We start from the raw sequence: 22,025 nt of genomic DNA, 5'->3' as shown, positions 1-22,025 counted from the left end.
GTGTCTGCTTTTTGCCTTCGGCCTGTGCTTGTGAACCCCTGAAAACAAATTGCTCTTTTAGCTTGAGTGGGAGAGTTTGTGGCAGAAAACCTGGAGGAGATGGGGTCAGGCTCTGCAACAACTAATGGGCGAGGGACAGCGCTGGAAGAGTGTGAAGGGCGTTGGTGTGAGTGGTCCGAAGCAGCAAGGACAAAGGGAAACTTCTTTTAGGGGAACAAGGAAAATCTGGCCACGTGCAGGGAAAAGATTTCTGTCCGTTCTGATTAGGAAGCTCTGGCAACGTAGGGAAGACAAGAAGCCCGGATAAGATGTAATGTTTAGGTATGACATCTCTGGGGTTGGTTGTACAGCCCTGCAGCTACAGAAGCAAATACCATGTTATATATAGTAACTATTTTTATTTATTCTTTGCACCACGTGCGTAGCAGAACCATGGAGTCTGTTTGGGGAGACAAGCAGAGAAGAAAAATCAAAGCAGCAACCTTGACATGAGCTGGGAAGTTCTTTCCTCATTGCCAGCATTTTAATCACTGTAAAAGGGGCCAGACAACTAACGCAACCTGTGCTTGCACTGGGAGGCTCCATCTCCTCTCTCCTCATGTAAAGCCTCAGGGGTCACTGAGCTGTCGGAAGTGAAGGGGTAGTCTTTCAAGAGGAGGTGAATTATACTCCAATATCCCTGTACTGTCACAGCAAGCATTTACAGATGAGACTGCAGCTCCTAGCTGCTTGCCATCGTCTGCTGCTGTGTCTTTGTCTCAAACCCCTTCTTGTAACCAGGCAGTGCTCCAACCAGCGTCGAAGCGTGGGAGAAGCAGAAGATGGGCAATGTTCCTCCTTCTGTCGCTCTTGGCAGGTTGCGATCCTCCTTTTCTGGAGCAAAGACCTGGAGCAGGGCTGAGGTTAGGAGGTGTCAGGAGGGAGAAGGCTGTGCTGGGATGAAGGGCACGTGCTGGGATGAAGGGCACGTGCTGGGACGGGGGGTGAGCCCCTGTCCGTGTAATGCTTGTGAATGATACGGAGTCCTTGAACCAGCTCAGGCCCCTTTGCGGGTGAATGCCACTTCACGTGAAATTATGCGTCACCGTGAGTTTCACTGTGCCATAAAGTCCACTGAGGAAAATCCTGAATTCTCACCTTGAAATGAAATAAGCTCCTGAGAGCAGTACTCTGAAAAGTAGGAACAGCCATGCCAAGAGGATCTCACCAGGCCATTTTAGCCAGCCCAGCAGGACAGGATATTCAACTAAGCAGCCAGAACAAAAAGTGCTGCTAAAGGCTGCAGTTAAGTATTTTAGTTGCTGTTTGGATGTACGTATAGCCGAGACGTTGCTGATTCGTTTGCGATGCCTGAAATTCTATTACTTGCTCAAAGACCAAATTGTTTTGCTTTGCATATACAAGAGAAAGCCTCTTGCTTTTCTCTGGTGAATTGATTTAGGAGAGGGGAAACGTATTTTGGAGAAAACAAGTTAAAGATTTTTTTGTTAATGATAAGTGGCTGAGCATAATTCAGTTTATTACTAATTCCAAAGAAAGGAAGCAGAACCATGATGTCATGTCTTTTTAGCTCCATTCAAACATTTCATCTCCTCTTTTTCTGACTGAAATGACTCATAAAATCATAGACATTAGGCATGGCAAAGACCTTTACGTTCATCTTGCCCATCTGTCTGCCACCACGGGGTTGTTATTTAGAATGGTAAACAAGAAAACCACGTTAGAGACAGACACAATGTTCTCTTAAAGAATGGGGAGTACCAAGATATGCTTTAGTCATTTGTGTATGTCGCCCTAGGTCTGAGACCAGGGACCGTGAAGTCAACGCGAATGAAGTCAATGTCACGTGGCATCAAATAAGGCTGAAACATATCTCGCCTTTCTGGGCTGGAAGAGTCTTTCCACAGGGCAAGAACTTGTTTCCACCCCTACCCATAACCCCCCATTCCTTCTTGCTTACATCACTTCCCACAACTGCTTCGTCATGTGTCGCTTTTGGTGACTTCCTTTTAGATTTAGTGCATTACTTTTCAGAGCTACTGGTTTTCACGAACCACTGGTTGAACTCACTGGGAACAATAAAGCCCTAGAGCGTCCCTGATGGAGGGCATCTGTGACTGGAAACGCCTCCGGTTGTACAGTCAAAAATACGGCTGCGAGAAAGAACGGCTCCTAAGTGCAGTACAGGCGAGGGGTATATTTATTCAGCAGGTGCATGGCAGCAGTACCTCTCAGTTAGGAGGTGAAATCACACACAAGACAGTCCTAATTCCTGCCTCTTCTCCTTATTCATTCATTACTGCTGTTCTGACATCTCTGCTGCGACTGCAAGCCTAGGTCCTCTGGCTGCTGTCCATTTTTGCGGGAGCTGGCAATACAGCTTTGCATCACCAAATGCCAGCACGTCCATTTGGACAGTTACCTCTTCAACCCGCTTGTCTTCTGGCCACATGTGTTCTCTAACGTCACGAGAACCCACTGGAAATTGTTATCCACAGGACAACACGTGAAGACCTAACCCATCTCTGATGATGTGCATCTATTCTGCTCTCAGGACGCTTGACGAGTTCACTCCTCAGCCCCCCAGGATCACTTTTGCTGTGGCCTCAGCACCACGTGGACATGGGCTAAGCCTTCCCTCTGTAGCAGGAGTGACTGGGACAGCCGCCCTCCCACTGAACCACCCCGACAGGGATGCCCTGACTTCTCTGATGAGCTGTCTGTGGCAGAGATCTCTGTGAGAGCTCACTGCCTCTGAGCCCCTGCGAGGAAGGATCATTAACATGCAGCCTGCCTGCCTGTGGAAAATGGTATCTGTATACCTAGCAGCGAAAGATAACCAAATCAACACCCAGTCGGACTCCATTAACATGGCCCTCAGGAGGCAAATGCCTCTTAACATGAAATTATGTGCCACTCATCATTTCGGCAGCCAGGGCTCCTGATTGGTTCCGAAGCCACTTTTCCTTTAGTGAAATGTTTTCAGATAGCACCTTTCGCAGCAAGTGAATCCAATTCCTCAGAGGCAAGTATGAAATGAAGAGTTGTCTGTGGGCAGTTTCCCTGCAGGTGCTGCAAGAGGCACGAAGATCCCCACCATCGGAAAAATGCCACCTGCGTCCTGGATTGCAAGCATTCCCATGCAATGGTATATGTACCTTTGTTGTGCCTCCTCCACACCTCCTTTCAAGCCCCAGGTGGGAAAATGGGCGAGAAATGGGCTGAAGGCCAGCTTAGGGTCCCCCTGAAACTCAAGACTGGGTTACGATGACCTGCCACCTCAGAGGGGAAGCCAATGGTGCAGTGACAAACTCCACCAGCTTCTGCTCCGTGCTGGTGTTGACACAGGAGCGCTGGGCAGCTTGTGTACAGGTTAGGAGCAGGGAACTAATTTCTGGTGCAAAACCCCAGCTAGGAATAAAGGCAAATCCTCTGGGATTGTTAAAGCCATTTTGTCATGGCTTCGTTCTCCCTTAAGTCAAGGGTAACGCTTGTCTTGGCACTTCCTTTCTTCATCTTCTAAAATTTCTTGAGTAAGTCTCCTTATATTGGGAATGGTTGTGCCCAGAGATACCTCTGGTCCCTTCCACTAGCTATGCCTCATCCTCAGAAAATCCCTTTCACTAAATCCCTTTCAGTTTCTCCTGACTGCAAGGAAATTTCCGAGCAGTAACCACTGGCTTGCCATTCTGCAAGCATTTGGCATTCCCACTCAAGCATTTGGGTTCCCCACTCTCCAGGGCTTAGCTCAGCCTCCAGCTCCCAGGTACCTCCAGCAGAAGACAACAGAGGAACTTTGGGGGATGACTTTGCAGGGCTTTTTTTACGCAGTCCTGCGGGTCAGCTTTCATGCCAGCATCTCTGCGACAAAATGAGCTGCTGGTCCCTTAGCCAGCAGTGGCTGTCTAGGCCACTTGGGTTTGGGGGTGCAACCCAAGCAAGGGAGAAGTCTCTTCTGTTATCTCTGCTAGTGAAGACATGCCAGCGAAAACAATAATGGGTCTCCCTTGGCTTTGACAGTGCTGATGATGCTGATGTTGGATCACCGTGAGGGAACATTACGTGGCTTTATATTTGTGATTTACATAGATTGCATTGTGGAGTTTTACAGTCTAATATATGCATTTGCTGCTCTTTTGGGAGCTGTGAAGAAGAAAATCATGTAATAAAGAGCCTTCTGGTCCTGACATAAAATTCAGCATAATACATACCATTATCTCTGCCTGTGCCAGCCCTTCCTTCTTGCTGTTGCCTACATTTTCAGTGTGTGGCAGTGTTATCAGTGCCTGAACACCAGCTAAAACTCCTTGCTGCTGTAGAGCAGAGCAGAGAAAAAGCCTGGAGAAGAGTTGAGTGGGGAGAAATGCAGGAACAATCTCCAAGTATGTGAAAGTCAGGTGCAGACAAGGAGGGAATAAACTCTTCTCTACATCCACTCCAGGATGGCTAAAAAACCTCAGTCCTAGGCTGCAGTGAGGCAGGTCTGGGTTTGGCTTTAGAAAAAGCTTTCTAGAGGTAAAGAGGGGGAAATGCAATACCACTTTAGCTGGGCAGAGAGTGGAGAAGAGTTTAGATGAACAGTCAAGAATAGCTTTGCAGCTTTTATAGGCAGAGTTTAAGATTGCTACAAGCTTATAATTGGTTTTGCTAAAACCCTCTCTTATGCCAGTTTGATATACACTGCAACTGATTTATTAACATGCTTCTGCTCTGTGCTCTGTAACTAATTTCAATGAAAAAAAAAAAGCATAGTAATGTTTAATTTCACACAGCAGCGATCTATCTCAGTCTTGAATTAGTTTACTGGCTACTTGATCACTGGTGCGTTTGCAGCCTGTTCTGAACTAGCCTAATTAAAAATCTTGGAGTTGGCAACTACTTGCTCCCCTGTCAAGATTGCCACTCAACTTTGTTAGAAAGCATAATGCCAGCACTCTTTCAAGCCACAGAGGCAGGTGGGTGGGACTGAAAAGTAGCTCCTTTCTTCAAGGACCAGGGTAGAGTTTGCAGTAAAGACCTGGTGCCTGTTTTCTCCCACCATTAGTTTCTCCATTAACTGGAGCAAAAAAATAATTTTCCATCCTGAAAGGTCTTTCCAGACTTCAAAAATTTGCCTTAGGATGAAACTCCAGTTCTGAACTTTTGATGCCTTTCATGAAGAGATAGGAAAGAGGTCGGTCTGATGATTAAAAATCAGTTTACAGATCTGGAGACCCTGCCTTATGAGGTGACAGTTCTCCAATTTCAATAAAAAAGTGCATTTAAGACTCCAGGGTTTAGTTTTCAACTTAAGTTCTATACTCTGATTCTGAGTAATGAGACAAATCAGGACTCCGGGCTGGTTCCTTCTGAATTATTCTTGTTATCTGTGAGCTGCTCTTTGTGCCATCTACACAGTCAGACTTTGTTTGATTCCCTTGCTTTTGGGTACGGTGTTTGCCTGTGCGTGATACTCTATGTCTCACTTCTTCCTGCAGGTTTTGTATCCTTTGATTGGTGAAGGTAATCTCACCAAATTGACAAGAGAGCTCTGTCACATTTGTAACTTGCTCAGATTTGCTTGGTCTGGTATCATACGGAAACGGTATATACTGTACTATTTTGGTGACTTTCCTAGATGTTGAGCTAACTGCTTTTGCAGGACTGCTGAGTTCACGACTGTGTATTTTTGGAGTAATGTTTCCTTATTTGGTGCTTTATTGTATTAACCCCCTACACTCTGAAAATAAAAAGTAGTTTTCACCAGCAGGAGGAAGACTGTCAAGTGGGTTTCCTAATATTCAGTAAACCCACAGTGAACGACTGAGAATAGTTATCAATTCATATCAGCAGGCTGTGTTGATACATTTACGGCCATCAAAAAGGGTTTGACAGCTAGTCCAAAAGCAGAGTATTTGCTTTTTTTTTTAGCCCCCTGCAAAAACATTTAACAACAAGAAAAAACGCTTCAGTGGGAATGCACTAGACAAAGCAAAACAAAAGAAAACCCAAGTTTGCAGCTAAAAGTCTACATGTTTCCATATGGAATTACTATCCTGCTTTATATTCTTGTTCTTGAGTGTTGGCAGGACTCCCTGCGGGAGCATCCCGGAGCGTTGTGGCCATGGTGCATCATGGTAGAGGGGCAGTCCCAGTAAGGACACTGGTCCTTAGACGAGAGGGAGGCATTCGGCAGGCAAACCGCAGCTGCCTTGGAGCAGCACTGCAGCAGAGTATTGGAACTGAAGTATTTTCCTTTTCTCAGCGCTTTTTTACACATCCCCAGGAAAATCTTCCCAGAGAGCAGTCATGTTCTGTCAAATTCCATATACAGGCAAACAAACATAAAACACATTGAGAGAAAATTCCCAGCCAGGGCCTGCCGTTTGCTTCTGTAAATCTAAGCTTCTGCCTTGCAAGTTTACTGGTGAAGAAAGGGCTATGACGAGTTCCCCCTCGGGGGTCTGTATTTCTGGGCTGTTGGGGCTATATATCTATGCCAGCTGACAGCTATTTCCTCCATTGCAACTTATCCACTTACAACAGGAACACTTTTAGTATGTGCTCCACTAGCAGTCACAGCTATTTTCATCACCCTCTTTTGCAAATTCTGCATTCTGCACATCCCCCTTTTGACATGCACGTCCTCTTCAACCAGATCATGCAAGCAAACAGCTGCTCTCGCAGCACCCCTATCTGGAACATTGCTTCAAATTACAGAAGGCAGATATGTTTATTAATATTTAAGATCTGTCAGTGATTATATTAGCCAGGCTGATGGTTCTGCTGAGATCTTCGCTCCAAAAAGAAATGAACAAAGGAACCAAACGAACAAAGGAATCAGACATCTCTAAATCACTCCTGTTCCATGGCAACCTTCCTTGAAGACTAGAGAGGGCTGTTTAGAGGAAACAGCCTGATGTCCTTGCCCTGCCCTTTAACGCTTCACAGGGCATCAGTTGTTTCCCACTGCTGGAGACCAGGTACAGGGGAGCCTTCCCTCACTTGTTGCATCTGTTCTTTCATGTTATGGAAGCAGTGATCTCCAGCTTTTTTGTATCTCAAAGAGCAGTCTCTCCTCCAAGAGATTTCCAAGGATTCAGACCAACATATAAGAAATGAGAGCATTACATTCAATCCTTAGTTCGGTTCTTGGGTACCAAAAAAGCAGCCTGAACGCCATTTGGACTTTGTTTCATAAGATGGGACCACAGAATCAAACTTGCCTGGAGGTGTCCTGTCCTTGGGCCACCTCAGGTCTGCCCCACAGATGGCACATCTCTGTTGTACCACTGGGGATATTGGGAGAGCACTGGCAGAGGTCTCCGGGCGATTGCTGCTTGGAAAAGGCAGGCATTCCCTCCACTAGCTGTGCAGACTGGGTGAGGGGATGCTGGAGGAGAGCCTGGGGAAGGAGCGAGGTTTGTCATGGTTGGTGTACCTGCAAAGTCTGCCTGCCTGTCCTGCCTCTCTCTTCCCCAAATCTCTTGTAGGTTTTCTGTTATCCCACAAGGACTCACCTATTGCTTTTCCTTAGCTAAGACCATGATAGGAACCTCTCCTCTATCTGGCTGCCAATGTTGCTTAAGCTCATCGGGGACCTTAGTTTTTTTGAGTCATACTTTGCCAGACCTCTTGAAAGAGCTGATGCATGCTGGCCTTCCATCTCCCTTGGCCTCCTGCAGAAGCCTGTCCTGACCTCTGTGTGCATGGAAGGAGCTTGAGAAACCCTCCTCATGCCTCTGCGGCAAGCAGAGGTAGGACTGCGCACTGAAGACATAGACAAACTCCAACGCAGTTTAGGCTGGTGCTTTACCGCGTTTGATTCCTCTCCCAGCTCCAGCTGTGCCTCATCACCAAGTATACTTGATCTGAGGAGCTGCCATTTCCACCCGTTTGTGCTCAAACACCGACCAGAGCAAGAGCAGGCCACCCCAGCTCAAGGCTGGGATTGAGGGACCCAAGGCTGTTCTCGGTTCTGCTTGTGTGACCTGAGGTTTTGCTTTCCCTTCCCTCCGTGCACTGCACCCTAAGATGACCACCGCAAAGGACAGATCCTCCTCTTTGAGGCAAGACCCTTGACAAGGCGCGTTAGCATCCTTGCAGTTGTCTAAAAGAAGGTGGGGGAAGAAGTGGTGCAGCCACCAAGAGATGTCTCCGATCCGGCTGCTGCTGCCTGGGTGGCTTCTCAGCAGAAGTGTGTTGCTAAGTTCCCCAAACAGCCCTGGGAGTGTGTCATTCTCTGTGTGGGCGGGTGTAAAAAAACTGTTTCAGAAAGTTTCAAAGGAAGCTTAACAACAGTGAGAAGAGCTGCAGCTCCATGCAAATAGCCCAGGCCCTTTTGCAAAACACGAATGCCACCTCCGCTCGGCACAGAGATCAGCTGACGATGGCAGGAAAGCTGTAATTTCTCCCCTAAAACAAGAATGATCCTCACTCAAAGCTTGATCCAAAGGGTTTTGAACTCTTTTCAAGGCTGGCATCTGATATACAGTGATTTTACTTACATCAGATATTACATATATTTATTATTATATTATATATAGATGCGTGTCCAAGTGTGCATAGGGTTGTAGGCACCCAGGATGTCTTACTGAAATTAATTCAAGTGAGGGTTGGATGTGTCCCATGGCCCAGCCTCAAGAGTCGAGCACAGGAAAAGCTTCACTTAAAACTGTGAAGTGGCTGCTGAACCTGGCATGCAAGCCATGACCTTCGCATCGCAAATTGCTCTGCCTACGAGACCGCTGATGACCAAACTGTTGAGTCTGGCATGGCACTTTCCTAGAAACTCTGAGGGTGGGTGGAGGTCCATGATGCAGTGAAGTGGGAACCAGAGGATTAGACCACACTGACTACATTCTTGCTAATAAATTGAATGTGGCCAGGGCTGTTCTCTGGTGTTGAAGCCTGTGGACAGGAATGGCCTAGGCCCATTCTGTTCTCTTACCTTCCATCAGGGTCATTGCATCAAAGATGAACATTGGGAGTGGTCCTGCTCTCCTCTACCTCCTTCACCGTGCAGCGGCATCATCTGGGACACTGGTATCCGTCACAATCAAAACCACACCGAGGACTTTTCTAACTATCAGAAAGTGTGAGCAGTCAAGTCCAGTGCCAGAACAAGGACTTTCTAATGCTATTACAGGTGCAGACCATTGGGTTTCTGGCTGCTGTTGCCCTTGTTTGGTGGTGCCTGAGCCTCTTGCTGGACAGTGGGTAGTTCTTAGAGAAGTTCATCATCACTGCGTGCTCTCTCTGTTTATCTGTGTCCTCTTATCCAGTTGCTCAGATGACTCTGCTTTTCTTTCCTCTGCCTTCAGATGCATCAGTGAAGCAGGAACAAGGCAAGGGGAGGACAACACCCCTGCCACTGGCCACTGGTGCTGGTGAGACAGACTTGATGCTGGCATTCCCATGGGTTAGAGAAGGTTGCTGTAGGGCAGGGTAGAAGTCAGAGTTGACTAAGTACTCAGTGCTTTTCTGGATCAAAGCACCCTTGCCAGTCCACTGTGTGATGTGAAGACCTTCCCATTCTGTTGAATTTGCCAGTAGGAGATTTTTGGATATAACATACGAGGCAATAAATTTCAAATTCCAGAGAAATTAAGGGGCACCAAAGAGAGCTGTTTGCATTCCCCTGCTATTTATTCCGGGCTCTTAATTGCAGCAGGGCTTTTAATTTTTTTTCAGTCTCTTGCGATTATGGAGTACTTCCCCAATGCTACAGTTCATACACTGATTTCTGTCTCTCTCTCATGCCCCTTGTCTTTCACTTTCTCTCTCCTTCGCTGCAATCTTGACTGGCATAAGCAATTAGCCACCTCTGTCCTCTCTGCATTTGACACTGTTCAACTCCCAGATAAGCAGCTACATGTAAAATGAAAATTCAATGCTATCCTAACCATCTGCATGTGAAGGGGAAGTATCATTGAACTCCTGAACGATTGGTATAAATGCAGGCTTGGTCTTCAGGGAATAACCTTGACTTCTCTTGCTTGGTGGCTCTTCTCCTCCCAGCTCCAGTCCCCGTTTGTCCCAGAAGAGTGGAGTAAACAGCATGAGACAACCAACAAGTTAGTGGGATGTCTGTCGACAAGATTTTCAACCTTTCCTTTCCACTCTCTACTTGCAAGGAGTGGTATCCAGGTTTGGCACACGGAAGCAGATAAACCCAGATCCACTCAGGGAATGGCAATGATGAGATCTCGGTCTGCCATATTTTCCATACTGTCATGAATAGACTGCTCTTCAGTCACCCACCTTTCTACTTTAGAGCTAGACAGATATCCCTATGCAGCAGGAAAATCTTCACATGCCTGTAAGGCAACAGGTTTCAAACATCGTTGGGTTCAAGCCCATGATCCAATGCAATACCTACCACCCATCCACCATATTAACTAACTCATCCATCTGATTTTAGAAGTAGAACTTCTGGCAATAAAAAAAGGGCTCTGCTTTCCCGCATCAGGATATCAGCCTTGATTTCTAGCCTATGCATCCCTGAATTTCCTTGGAGGACCTTCACATGATTTTGGTTTGCAGACATATGTCCTGGATGCTCAGGCTGGCTCCACGTGGGTAGGCTGTGTTGCTGAAGCATGACTTTGTAGCCCTGCTCTCAGAAGCTGATGAAAAGCCTGACTTGCTAAGAGAGGAAGAGGGCATGCATCTTCCAAAAATGCCACTTACTTTATACTGCTCAGCAATCCTGTGGCACCTGGCATGCGAAAGAAAATGTTATTACTGAGGTAATTTAGCATTACTTTTAATAGCAGAAACATTGAAAGCTGGCAGATTGTGTATCCTTAGACCCTGGGGAACCCTTCCAAGAGCTTTCTTGCTTGCTCACCTATGCTCTTGTAGCATGTAAAGAAAAGTAAATATTGTGCTCTGGCCCTTTACAGGCTAGAAAAGAGCTTGTCTAGAATTAGTAAGCCAATTAGAATAATGAAAATTTTTAACAGCACTTGCAACTTAAATAACTATATCCTTTTCAAGAAGGAAACCAACATGTATTATTAACCAACTGTATTATTAAAGCTATTGCCCAATATTTACAGTGACACTGGTTTTACACTGCTGACATATCTGTCACTCGTCACCTCGCTTCAAGACAGGCATTGCCTTTAGAGGGATCTAAACTGTTCCTTCTTTCCGTAGATACATTACTCATTTCAATGTAACACCAGTGAGTATAAAAACTGAGACCCTTAATTAAGGTACAGACCTAGGAATGTTCCTAACATTACTCTTGTGTCTATCTGGCCTGAATTCAACAGTCTATGAGATGCAGTCATTCTACCGCTTGAAGCCAAGCACTGGTTAAAAATGCCTTCTACCCTTGAAAGCCACGACTATACAAATGCACATATTTTGTAAAAACTGGGAAAAAAAGATAAATTATTGAAATTCCATCCACTCACCATAATTTGAATCATGAGCTCTCTTCTCTTCTTAAAAAATGATGCTTTTAAACCTGGTGTTTCTATGTAGTGATCAGTCCATATGTCAAAACTGCAGAAACGGTCTTAACTTTCAGCCAGCCACAGAATGGTGGTAATAGTCAGTTAATAAAACACATAAACAAGTCCCGATTTTGCAAATATTTGGCTTAGCTGCTGGCTGGGGTAAACTACAACATATATATTTAAATATTGCCAGGTACTATTGGCCATATTTTGCCTGTTCAGTATGTTTCAATAAACTGTTGTGCAGATGCTTTTTCCAAGTCCATCCCCATCCTCCAACATGTGGAAAATGATGTTTTGCCACTCAGCTTTAGGATGGCAGCACTGAGAGGGTAGCTTCTTTTCTTATAGGAAAAGTTTTCCCTGTTTAACTTAAATCACATTATAAACACATAGACTTGCACTGATGCAGAATGTGAATATAGGTGTTTTATTCAAGGTCAAGAGTGGCACATTTCAGTGCACATTGTAAGCAAATTAGTTTCTATAACTGTCTCACTAAACCTGGTTCATCTTTCACCTGCCATTAGGCCACGTTGGTTGTGCTAGCGGTCTCCTGCATTTGCATCCCAAAGACACCAAGCTTTGCATCAGATCTGGATAAACCCAGGGCTTTCTTCCAAATGTGAAGTGACTCCTGCACTTGGAAGTTCAGGCATGAACTCCTTCCTGGCTTTCTTGAAGAGAAATTAAATTGATGGCTGTTGATAGGAAATGCTCCAGGGAGGGAGAATCTCTCTGTTCTGCAGAGTACCTAGTGCAAGAAGGACAGCGATGCCAGTGGGGGGGACCCTGGGCCATAAAGGTCACTACTGTCATCTATCTCTTTTGGGTTTACACACGTCTTCATACCCTTGTTTGCTTGGATTTCAATAATTTCAGCAATGCCCATGTCCAATTTTCTATAGTTATTACATTCCCTTTTAAATATATATTTGTTTCCTAAGTGCTAACAGGACCTGGTGGCGCATAGTCTCATGAGATGCGTTTCAGCTTTTATGCTTTGCTGTAGGCATCGCTCAATCTTGCTCCCCATCCTTGGCAATACCACATGCACGTGCCGCCTCATCTGCTTCTACATCACCGAAAAAGTGCTCACTGGGACTCAGTAGGTGGAGGTGTTCATGCAAATGCATCATGTCCCCCCTCCCCAGCCCCCCATATTCTCCCAAACATCTCTGTTCTTTGGACAAGGCACTGAAAACTTCAGAATTTTTATTGGAAATCGCAAACACAACAGTAAATCACAGTAAAATGTTAATGGAAGTAAAGAAAGAAGTTGGGCACGAGAAATGCTATCCCTAGGTGAATATCCTTATGACATGAAGAGGCTGATATGCTGGGAATAACCTTTCCAGCAAGGCTCAGTTATGGATAAGCTTCACATTGCCCTTGCGATTATGAAAGGAAAGCACTTTAGTAGAAAGGGGGAAATTGAGCGCTACTCTTGTCTGTAATTGAATTAGTCAGTCTGCCTTTGCAGTTGCTGAAGTAGGAAATCCAGTGTTAGAAAGGAGCAGTCGAACTGAAGAAGGAAGAACTCAGCATTATAGCTGAAGACCAAAGGCATTCTCATCAACATGTAATCCTGAACTGTAAGAAGTCACACATGGACAGCTTCAAGAGGATTATCATTTCCTATATACACTCAGCCAGCTCCTCTCTGCCACCCCAGCCAGATTAAACAGTGATTTTCCAGACCGAAGAAATCAGCAGAGCTGGCCCCAGAATGGGCACAAACCTACAAAGGAATTCAGACCTAAAGGGCTTCCCTAAGGAGTCGGATTTAAAGGGCTTCTCTAAGGAACCTATTCAGAGTTTCTCAAGCCACTGGGAAGTCTCCCATCCATTTCACCTGGCTTCAGATCAGACCCCAGAAAAGCCAGAACTGAACAGGACATCTTGGGGAGAGGGCCTGAGCTCAGGACCTCACTTGGAGACAGTCGGTAGACCTCACAAGCCCTGCTGCTGGCAAGTATCAAAAAGCAGTCATCCCTCAAAGGCTGTAAGACTGGTGATACAAATTCACACCCCTCCACCCAACTTGTGTGCTGGACCACAGTGTCATAGGGGTGTGAGATGCTGCTTCACGAAAGGACGGGAGACAGCACAATGATGGCTGTAAATCAGCCTTGTTCCACTCAGATAAACACAGCTCCCTTGCTTTACCCTCCCAATGGCATTTCTGCAAAATTGAAACCTTTAGGGACCAAAGAGAGAGGGAGAAACAAAGCAAAGAACAGCCTGAGAAGATGTGCCCTTGCACTAGCACTCCAGTGTTTCAGAAAGCCAGTGGTTTCCTCTAGAAATAATTAAAAGGCCTCCAAAAGCACTGGGAATATGAAAGAAGACAGTAAGGTAGCCTCAAATTGCTGTAGACATCCCTTTCATTACTTTCCTTACTGTGGGCAAGGTCCAGAACCTTAGTTCTCTCTCACATAGAATTAAAGAGAAAGCAAGGTGATTTTTAAAGAACACTTAAGTGACTCAGCCTAATTGCTCCAACAGCAGCAATGGCAACTGAAACACGCTCGAGATTGCTGTCATGACCTGGTGGTTTGCTCCAAGCCACATGCTTGCAAATAATAAAACTACTCTTTCTTCCTAGTGAAAGGTTCATTTGAAAGAGGATTCATTCCAGCCTGGCGACACAGCTTCTTTTATTTTCAGTATTGATGTTTTTCTTTCTGTGGAGCCATGTCACTCCCTGTGTCTCAGCTGGTTCACAGTTCACACAGTGTCCAGCCCGAAAGCGATGATGGCCAGAGAAGTGCCCACCTAGATGTGCCAGAAAGCAGCTTTCCCTGCATATGTGCGGTTAAAGGTGCGCTGTTCATCACTCATCACCCCATGAACAGCTTAGCAATGTACCTTTGCCGCCTGGCTGATCCACAAAACCACGCACACGGTCTCATTCCCCATGAAGATCCTTCATGCCCGCTGTCTCATCCAGTTTTTCATCCAGCAGAAGACATTACTTTATGAATCTTGATCACTCATGCCCATTGCTACATCCCTGGCCTTGTCTGGGGCTGAGTCTCCTGTCTGCGTTCCCAGGAGCCTGGAGAACACATCTTCCAGTCCTTTGTGCTCCACTCAGGTGAGCCTCCAGGTGTGTCTTTCCTACACAGGGAACATATTCCTACACAGGGAACACAGGCGGAGAAACAATAAAAATGTTGTTAGCAGCCTCCCATGGATAGTTCAGCAGCTCCAGCAGCTAGCTCGAGTTAAAAGCACCACAGAACTCGAGCGAGGAGGTTTGGCGGGTCCGAGTCAGGACACAGCGTTGGGAGAGATTCCAAGTTCCCTTCCTTGCAAAGATGTGCCCCAAAGCACAACGCTGTGCTCCTTTACCCAGCGCTGTGCAGGGAAACCAGATTTGCGGACACGTATCTGCCTTCTCAGGGGTGAGCAGGGCAGCCCCTGCTTGACTGTAATTGTTCATTTCCCATCAAATGAACTGGTGGCCCCTCAGCATCCTTGGGTACCTGGGCCAAGTATGGGCACATGAAAGTCATCTGCTGGCAGTAGGGACCTGACCTCACTGACATGTCACTGCTGGGCGTAGGACCCGCTTGTGTTAGGCATTGGAGACACAGAATATTTTGTTCTGTGGGTTGTTGTCACCAGTCTCCGCAACATTCCCTTTCCCCTGCTCAGGGCTCTTTGGCACGTTACTTAGCACTGAACTGCAGAAGGGGAATTTCAAGCTGCGGTCCTGCCCAAGAGAGGCAGGGGCCACATCCAGCCCACTCCGGAGTCCAACACAGACCAAGGCATCTCTAGTGATGTGCACACCACTAGCAACCCGTCCTGCTGCCCAAGGCTGCCAAAATCACACAGTTGTGGCTGTTTCACACCACCTTCCAGAGATGTCGGGAGGCCTTCTGGCTTCCAAACCTCCTGTTTTCTGGCACTCCAGTCCTTTCTCATCGTCCCAGATGTCTCTGGACACTTAAATCCTTCTTTTTGCCCGGTACCAGCCTGTGGGACATATTTGCTCACATCCCCTGAAAGGGTTCCTTCAAGTGGCTACTTTTCTCAACCGCTGTTCACCCTCCAGCACGCAGACACCACAGAGCACGTCTTAAGCCTGTCTCAGCTGGAGGTTTGAAATGTCACAGAGACATTTGCTGAGGGAATCAGGGACAAAGTCAATGCAGCACCCAATCCCATCAGGAGTGGTGGAGCTGTGCCCTGTGAGAGTGATTTCCCATCTCTGAAAGTTTTGCATACGGTGCTGCTGTTTGCACGAGGAACCACAAGGTAACTCCACTGAGCAGGAATAACTCTACCTATAATTATACTAGAAAGAAATATTTCCTCCATCAGCAGACAGCTTTTCTGCAGTAGGAGATAGAAATGTAAGCGACAGTGCAATATATCTTACCTGATACTCAGAGTGTTTTTGCAGCTAGCGTCCTTGCTACTGTGAGAACCTCATCTCTGAATTGAAAGGGAACAAAGGCTCAGAGAGCACCCTGTAATAATATTTGTATCCTGTTCCAAAAAGTGTTAGAACTTGGCCTTGTGCTGTTTTCTAGTGGAGGAGAAAAGTCTGGACAATTAACTTGGTGTCGCTAGGATGCTCTTGATAATGTCTGTATCTTTTTTACTGCCATGAGCACTTGTCCAGGACAAGGATCCTTATTGTGCTAGGTGCTCTACAAATCAAAGCTAACACCTTGGAAATGATAAGAAAAATGCATGAGCCTGTCGCCAAGGGCTTACAGCTTAGAAAAAGCGCGAGACAGACAGAGAGGGAGCAGAAGGAGACAGTGGGGGAGTGCTGGTCACCAAGGCAGACGGGCGCTTCAGACTTCTGGCTGCATAGCTATCATGAAGTCATTTAGCACTGAGCAAATAATGAAAACAGTTGTTCATGAATATTTTAGTGGAATATTTTCACAAAGGATGTATTTCAGTCATGAAGTATGTATTAGCCCAGTGGGGCAGCGAGATGAAAGAGAGCGAGCGAAGGGGGAGGAGGAGAGAGAGTGAGCTCTGAAATAATTAATTATCAAATCCCTCCCCACGTGAATGACTTCCTGCTGAAATCTTCTGATGGACAAATGCAACAGAGATATCAAACCAGGATAGGCTTTCTGCCTCACTAGCGCAGCCCTCCTTTGTAGCTCCACCATTGCACTGTGGAAGATGTTTAAGCATCCCCAGGGTTTATATCTCTGCATCCAAACCTTCACCCTGCTCACTTGCTCTGGACGTGGCCCATCCTCTCCCACACCCTTTCGTGTAAAACTGCTGCTGCGTGAATCAAATGGGTCTGTTGCTCCTCGTCTCCCCTCACCAAGCGCTTGCTCCGAGCAAGTTCTGAGGACTTGGTCCCCAGGGGCAGACCAGATCTCCTTCACTACTCTGCCTTTACTCAGGAACCCCCACAGGAGGCAGGTTTTAACGACAGTTTGGCATCGCCTGCCCCTTCTCTCTGTCCCTACTTGGCTGAGCTCTTGGGAAAACCCTGGTATGAGCAAATTCAAGATACGTATGTGGCCCATGAGCTGTCGGATTCCATGGCACGCTGGTTCCTAGCCTGCTCCAGGATGGGGTAAAGCCCATTAACTCAGCCTGTGATGCAGGCTGTTTTCCCTCGTTCTTGCAAGCTGGGGCAGGCGGAGGGCACTGGCTCACGTACCGTCAGCAGCTCAGCTGATGGATGGCAACTCATGCCGTAGTAGCGTGGCACGCTGATCCCTACCACAAAAACCGGCATCTTGTATTCAATAGGCATTAAAGGTTTTCAGCTGGGTTTTGCGGGAAAAGCAAAGCCAGGCTTACAGCATTCCTCTGCCTGCCTGTATGCGATGGAGTAGTCCTGGACACAAGATGGCCAAACTGAAGGGCCTTACATATGAAAGGGATTTTCTCCGTAGCGGCTGTCATTCTGCCAGATGCCCAGGGTACCACACTCTGCTCCCAGCACCTTAAAGGGAAGGGACTGGAGAGCAAGAAGCAAAGTCCTTTCAAATCAAAGGGAGCCTGCTCTGACTCCTGAGGTTTGCATTTCACAGAACAAGTCCTCTGTTCAAGCAGGGCATCCTGCCGAGTCTTTTAGCCCTCTTCACAGAAAGAGTGTGGCATATGGGTCGCATCCTCCCGCAGTGAACGTGTTTGTGCATTCCCTGCCTCTCCGCAGCGGTCCTGCTCGGCGCAGGATGCGCGGACAGGGACGTGCACACAAATACACGGCTATCCTGCTGACAGGGACCTGGCGTCTGCAGCAGCCACTGTTCAGGCTTGACCTGCCTGCTGCTAGACAAGCCAACTGGCTGGAGAGGGGAGCTTTTGATTTTCATTTTTCGTTACTTTTGGCAGAGGCAGCAGCGCCAATTAAATCGTGGGGAGCGAGATATTTGCTATAGGTATGCAACAGAATGAAGGAGAGGGAAAGAGAAAAGCAGACTTCATGTTCTTGTTTGTATACTCTGGAATAATTTGATATTAAAAAACTTAGCCAGGCTGTTGATGACCCCTCAGAGCCACTAAGAAGGATCCTTATTAGCAAGCTCTGTTCTCCCTGTTGGACAGTGAGGACTTATGTTTGTATGCTAATAACTTTCCACCAAGGAAGAGCCCTACCCCTGTGGAGCAGATGGTTAAAGGGAGAAGAGACCTTTGGGATGGCCTCATCCTTCCACTAGTTATCATCAAAGCAGCAAATATTCTGACGGGGAGCCCCATGAATCAAAAATAAAATGGTCCCAGCATGCCAATGTAAGAATTGCTGCAGCTTTGCTCCATGCTGCTCCTTTCTCTTAGTATGGCAATAAGAGATTCAGGGAGCAAGCCTGCAGCAAGAAAACAATATTATAAGGTGGTTACTGCAGGCATTAGTAAGATGCTGGAGGAGAAGAGAGCACCAAAGCTAGAGAATCCTTGGGGATACACGTCTGAAGCCTCTTTGCTTTCTTCCTGAGGGCAGGAATAAGAGCTGACTCTGGCACGATGAAGGCACACGAGCAGGATGTTCTTGCCATCACGGGGGTGAAACCAGCCGCTCTTGTGCTGCCAGACCTGCAGGAGTCCCTCACTTTAGCTTAAGGCACTGCAGGTGTGGGGTCTTGCTGGTCTTTCTGTGATGCCAGCAGACAAACTGGGTTGGGAGAGGCTGTTACTAGTGCTCAGGCAGGTGACTCGCTCCTCGGCAGCGGCTTTTCTGGAGAGCTCCCCTGATCTATCCCCAACTTTCTGCCCTGCTCACTGTGCAGCAGAAGGATGAGCAAAGCCTTTCCAGCTCACTCTGGCTGCTGCTGGGCTCCTTCCAGCTGCCCACCCCTGGGAAGGTAGTGTTGCTGCCTGGATGTCTTCTATACACCCACACACCAGCTCTGCAGAGAGCTCTTTTCCTGCTGAAACACTCAGAATAATAATGCAACATAGCGCACCTTCCAGTCTTCAGGCAGCCTGCACCCATTTAAAAGGGTGGAGGCAATGTCCACAAAACGCAAAAGCAGGGTTGCTGTTTGGATAGAAGAAAGAGAGGGTGAACCAGGAGCAGAGGGGCAACAAGACGAGCAGAAATGAGTAACAGGAGATCAAAGGGGAAGAACTCTACAGGGGAAGAGCAAGGGGTGAGATGAAGCCCTTTGATAGACTCCCCACACATGCAAGCCCTGCACCATTGAAACACAGGACCATCTGCCTGGGAGCACTGGAGTTACAGGCGGGAGGACTTTTGTACACAAGAGATTAGGGGCTGGTGTCTGCTGGCATGACAGCACCGCGATGTGTTATTGCTGGAGAACATGGAGTTCTTGTCTTGCAGATGCTGAGTCACAGGAAAGAGAGAGCAGTCATTTCAGGGTGTTGACAGCTTAATACAAGGTTAGACCTTCCATTTCCATGCCAACAGCAATGGTGAGAAATACAAATGAATTGTTGCAGGTCAGCTGATGAACTTTCCCCATAGTGAAAAATGAGATCTTGTTGAGTCCTCCCCTACTGAGAATGGAGTTGAATCAAGAGATGAGCGTGTCCTCCCATTTCTTCAGCCTGTGCAGAGGTGTTACTGGCATTAGTAGATGCTGGTGGGTGTCTGGGTAGGATGCCTGTCTTACAGCACATTTTTTTCCCCTTATTCATTCTTTCCCCATCCAAGGTTGGTTTTGGGGATGAGGCATGGAGCATGGAGAATATCTTCTTTTTACTGCAGTGATCACACCACCTAATGCAGTTTCCAGGTCTCCCCCACAGTACGCGCAGCCTAGCCAGGAATAATTTCCTTTTTATCTCCCTTCTAGCCTAGATGCTTTGCAAGGTACCAAAGGCAGCTTCAGGTCTGCGTCCAGCAGCAGGCACAAAATACCCCATGGGTCCAGACCATCTCTTAGGAGGAGGAGTTTGTTCACTTGAGGCCATCCCAGCCCCAACAAGAGGAGCAGCTTCCTCAGAAACGGTCACATTTATGAAGAAGCAACATGTGTTGGTTATTGAAAAGCAATTAAAAATTGAATACATAATGACCAGTATTGGAGCCAAATGAGAATTTATGCACCAAAGTTTTGTTGATTTGTTAAGACTGTGTGTACATTTGTGTGTGTATATATATATATACAGTATGCATTTCCAAAAAGAGTTGTTTTGAGAAGTTTCTTATCTCAGAAGGTTTTCAAAAACATTTTGAAAAGGTTGAAACATCCCATATCAATACATTTTCAAGCAGAACAAAACCAATCCCTTTTTTCAATCCGAATAAAATTTTTCATCTGAAAGGTTTAGTTAATGTATATATAGAGAAAAAAAACCACAAAGAAAACCTCAAAAGCAATGTGAAATATTTCAGAACTATCTATATAAAGTGCTTAAATTAATTTCCATGATTTTTAAAAAATTCTGATAGCACACATGTTTTTTGACACTGTTTTCTGCCCTTGGTCAGAAAGAAATGTCACTTTTCATGCTCAGTCCCTTGCCTGTATCTCTGTTTAATCCTGAATGCAGTTTGAGTAGTTTTAAAATTGCTAAAAGATCTCCTCCTTCTTTTCTTCTCCTCTAGAGCTTTTAAAACCTTCCTCCTGAGTTTCTATCTTCTGGAATGTCACCGTTGTATTTTTCCTGGGACTTTGGTCAATACTTTTTTGCCATGCAAATATAGGACCTATTGTAAAAGCGGTGATAACATTTTTAAAAATGGAGGAGAGAAGAGAAAGAGAGAGAAAAATAATTAAATTTTGTTTTAAAAGAAGTATGTCTATCAGAAAGGTAAAAGTGCACTGCCTTATTCCCATACTTGTTACCAGCTCAGAGGTTTCTGGTAAAAATGGGAACAGAAATCTGAGCAGAAAGCTTAAGGGAGCCAGTAGTTCACATTGCTTTTTGTGTACTTCAGTCAAGAATAAACAGATTTTTTTGATCAAAATGTGGTGACTTTAGCTCTTACACTAAAGAGGTGCAATTTTTATGTCAGCAAAATCAACAGTCCTTTGTTAAATAAATACAAGAATAGCATATTAGTATATTAGCATAATGGATTAACTGAGCATATCACCCTGCATTATAAACCAACAATGCTGAACTCTCCTAAGAATAGATGAAAATTCTGGGTCAGACCAGGAGTCCATCCAACCCAATAGCCTGCTTCTGGTGGTGGCATAAGCAGATAGGAGGAGAGGAGCATATACTTCTGTAATACTTTCGTGATGTTGTTCCCAAATAATATCCATGATATGTGTATTAGTAAAATTTCAATGATGAATTCAGAAATACAGCTTCTAATAAAATTTCCCCTTTGAGACAGTCCCTTGAAAGAAAACACTTTGCTGCTGAGTTCAAAAAAGGATAAAAAAACCAGTTTCATACCTCCGGTGTCAGAGGTAGCAGTATATGGAGATGACAGAGTCCTTTATGATCATCTTCAACATTTTGCAGGGAATCAAGCATCAAAAAAAAAAAAAAAAAAAAAAGTATGTGCAATTAAATTAAATGTTTTACTTGACCAAACAAAGACATTTTGTTTTATGTAGGGAGGAGATGTTAATCGTTCTAATCAGAAGGGAAAGGTAACAAACACATCAAGTGATTAAAATCCGAGCGAGACACCTAAGTGTCTGCCAGAAGGAGTTAATTTTGCCCTGGGTGATTCTCTATGTCACTGCTCACAGGGGATCCCAGAGCTTTGAGACACCTGAAACAAGACTTTTATGACACCCTGCTGGGTTTGCTGCTGTCATCTGGGCTTGGAGCCAAAATCAGGAGCCAGGGAAGTGCGGACTACGAGAGTATGGAGTTGGGGAATGGCGGTGGGTAGAAAGAGAAGGGACTGAAGCTTGAATCCTGCTTTTTTCCCCTGTCACAAGTGGCTGGGCTCTGTGGGGCCATGCCTGGCACTTCCTACTTGCCCTTGGGAAAGCAGACCGTCAGTGGTTTGCAGGAATTTAATTTATGGCTCACTGCTATTTAGCTATCTTGCAGCTCTATCATGTGCGAGGGCATTCCCAATGCAATCAATAACAAATCGAGGCTAGGCATTTCCTTGCTGGTACCATACACGCATAACCTGTACGCTAGGGAAATTTGCAGCTTGTGTTAATCTTTTGTGACCTTTGTAATTGTCTG

General features: G+C 46.0%; 1 protein-coding gene across 1 annotated transcript in view; it reads left to right on the top strand.

Moving 5' to 3' along the window:
• SYNDIG1 (synapse differentiation inducing 1) overlaps positions 1–22,025 on the top strand; it is an 81,395-nt gene that overhangs the window by 45,351 nt on the left and 14,019 nt on the right. The window lies entirely within an intron of this gene.

Source organism: Aquila chrysaetos, chromosome 13 (genome assembly GCF_900496995.4).
Source record: "Aquila chrysaetos chrysaetos chromosome 13, bAquChr1.4, whole genome shotgun sequence".
Classification (NCBI taxonomy): Eukaryota; Metazoa; Chordata; class Aves; order Accipitriformes; family Accipitridae; genus Aquila; species Aquila chrysaetos.
Note: the sequence above shows the minus strand (reverse complement) of the source record. Positions and strands in the feature narration are given on the sequence as shown.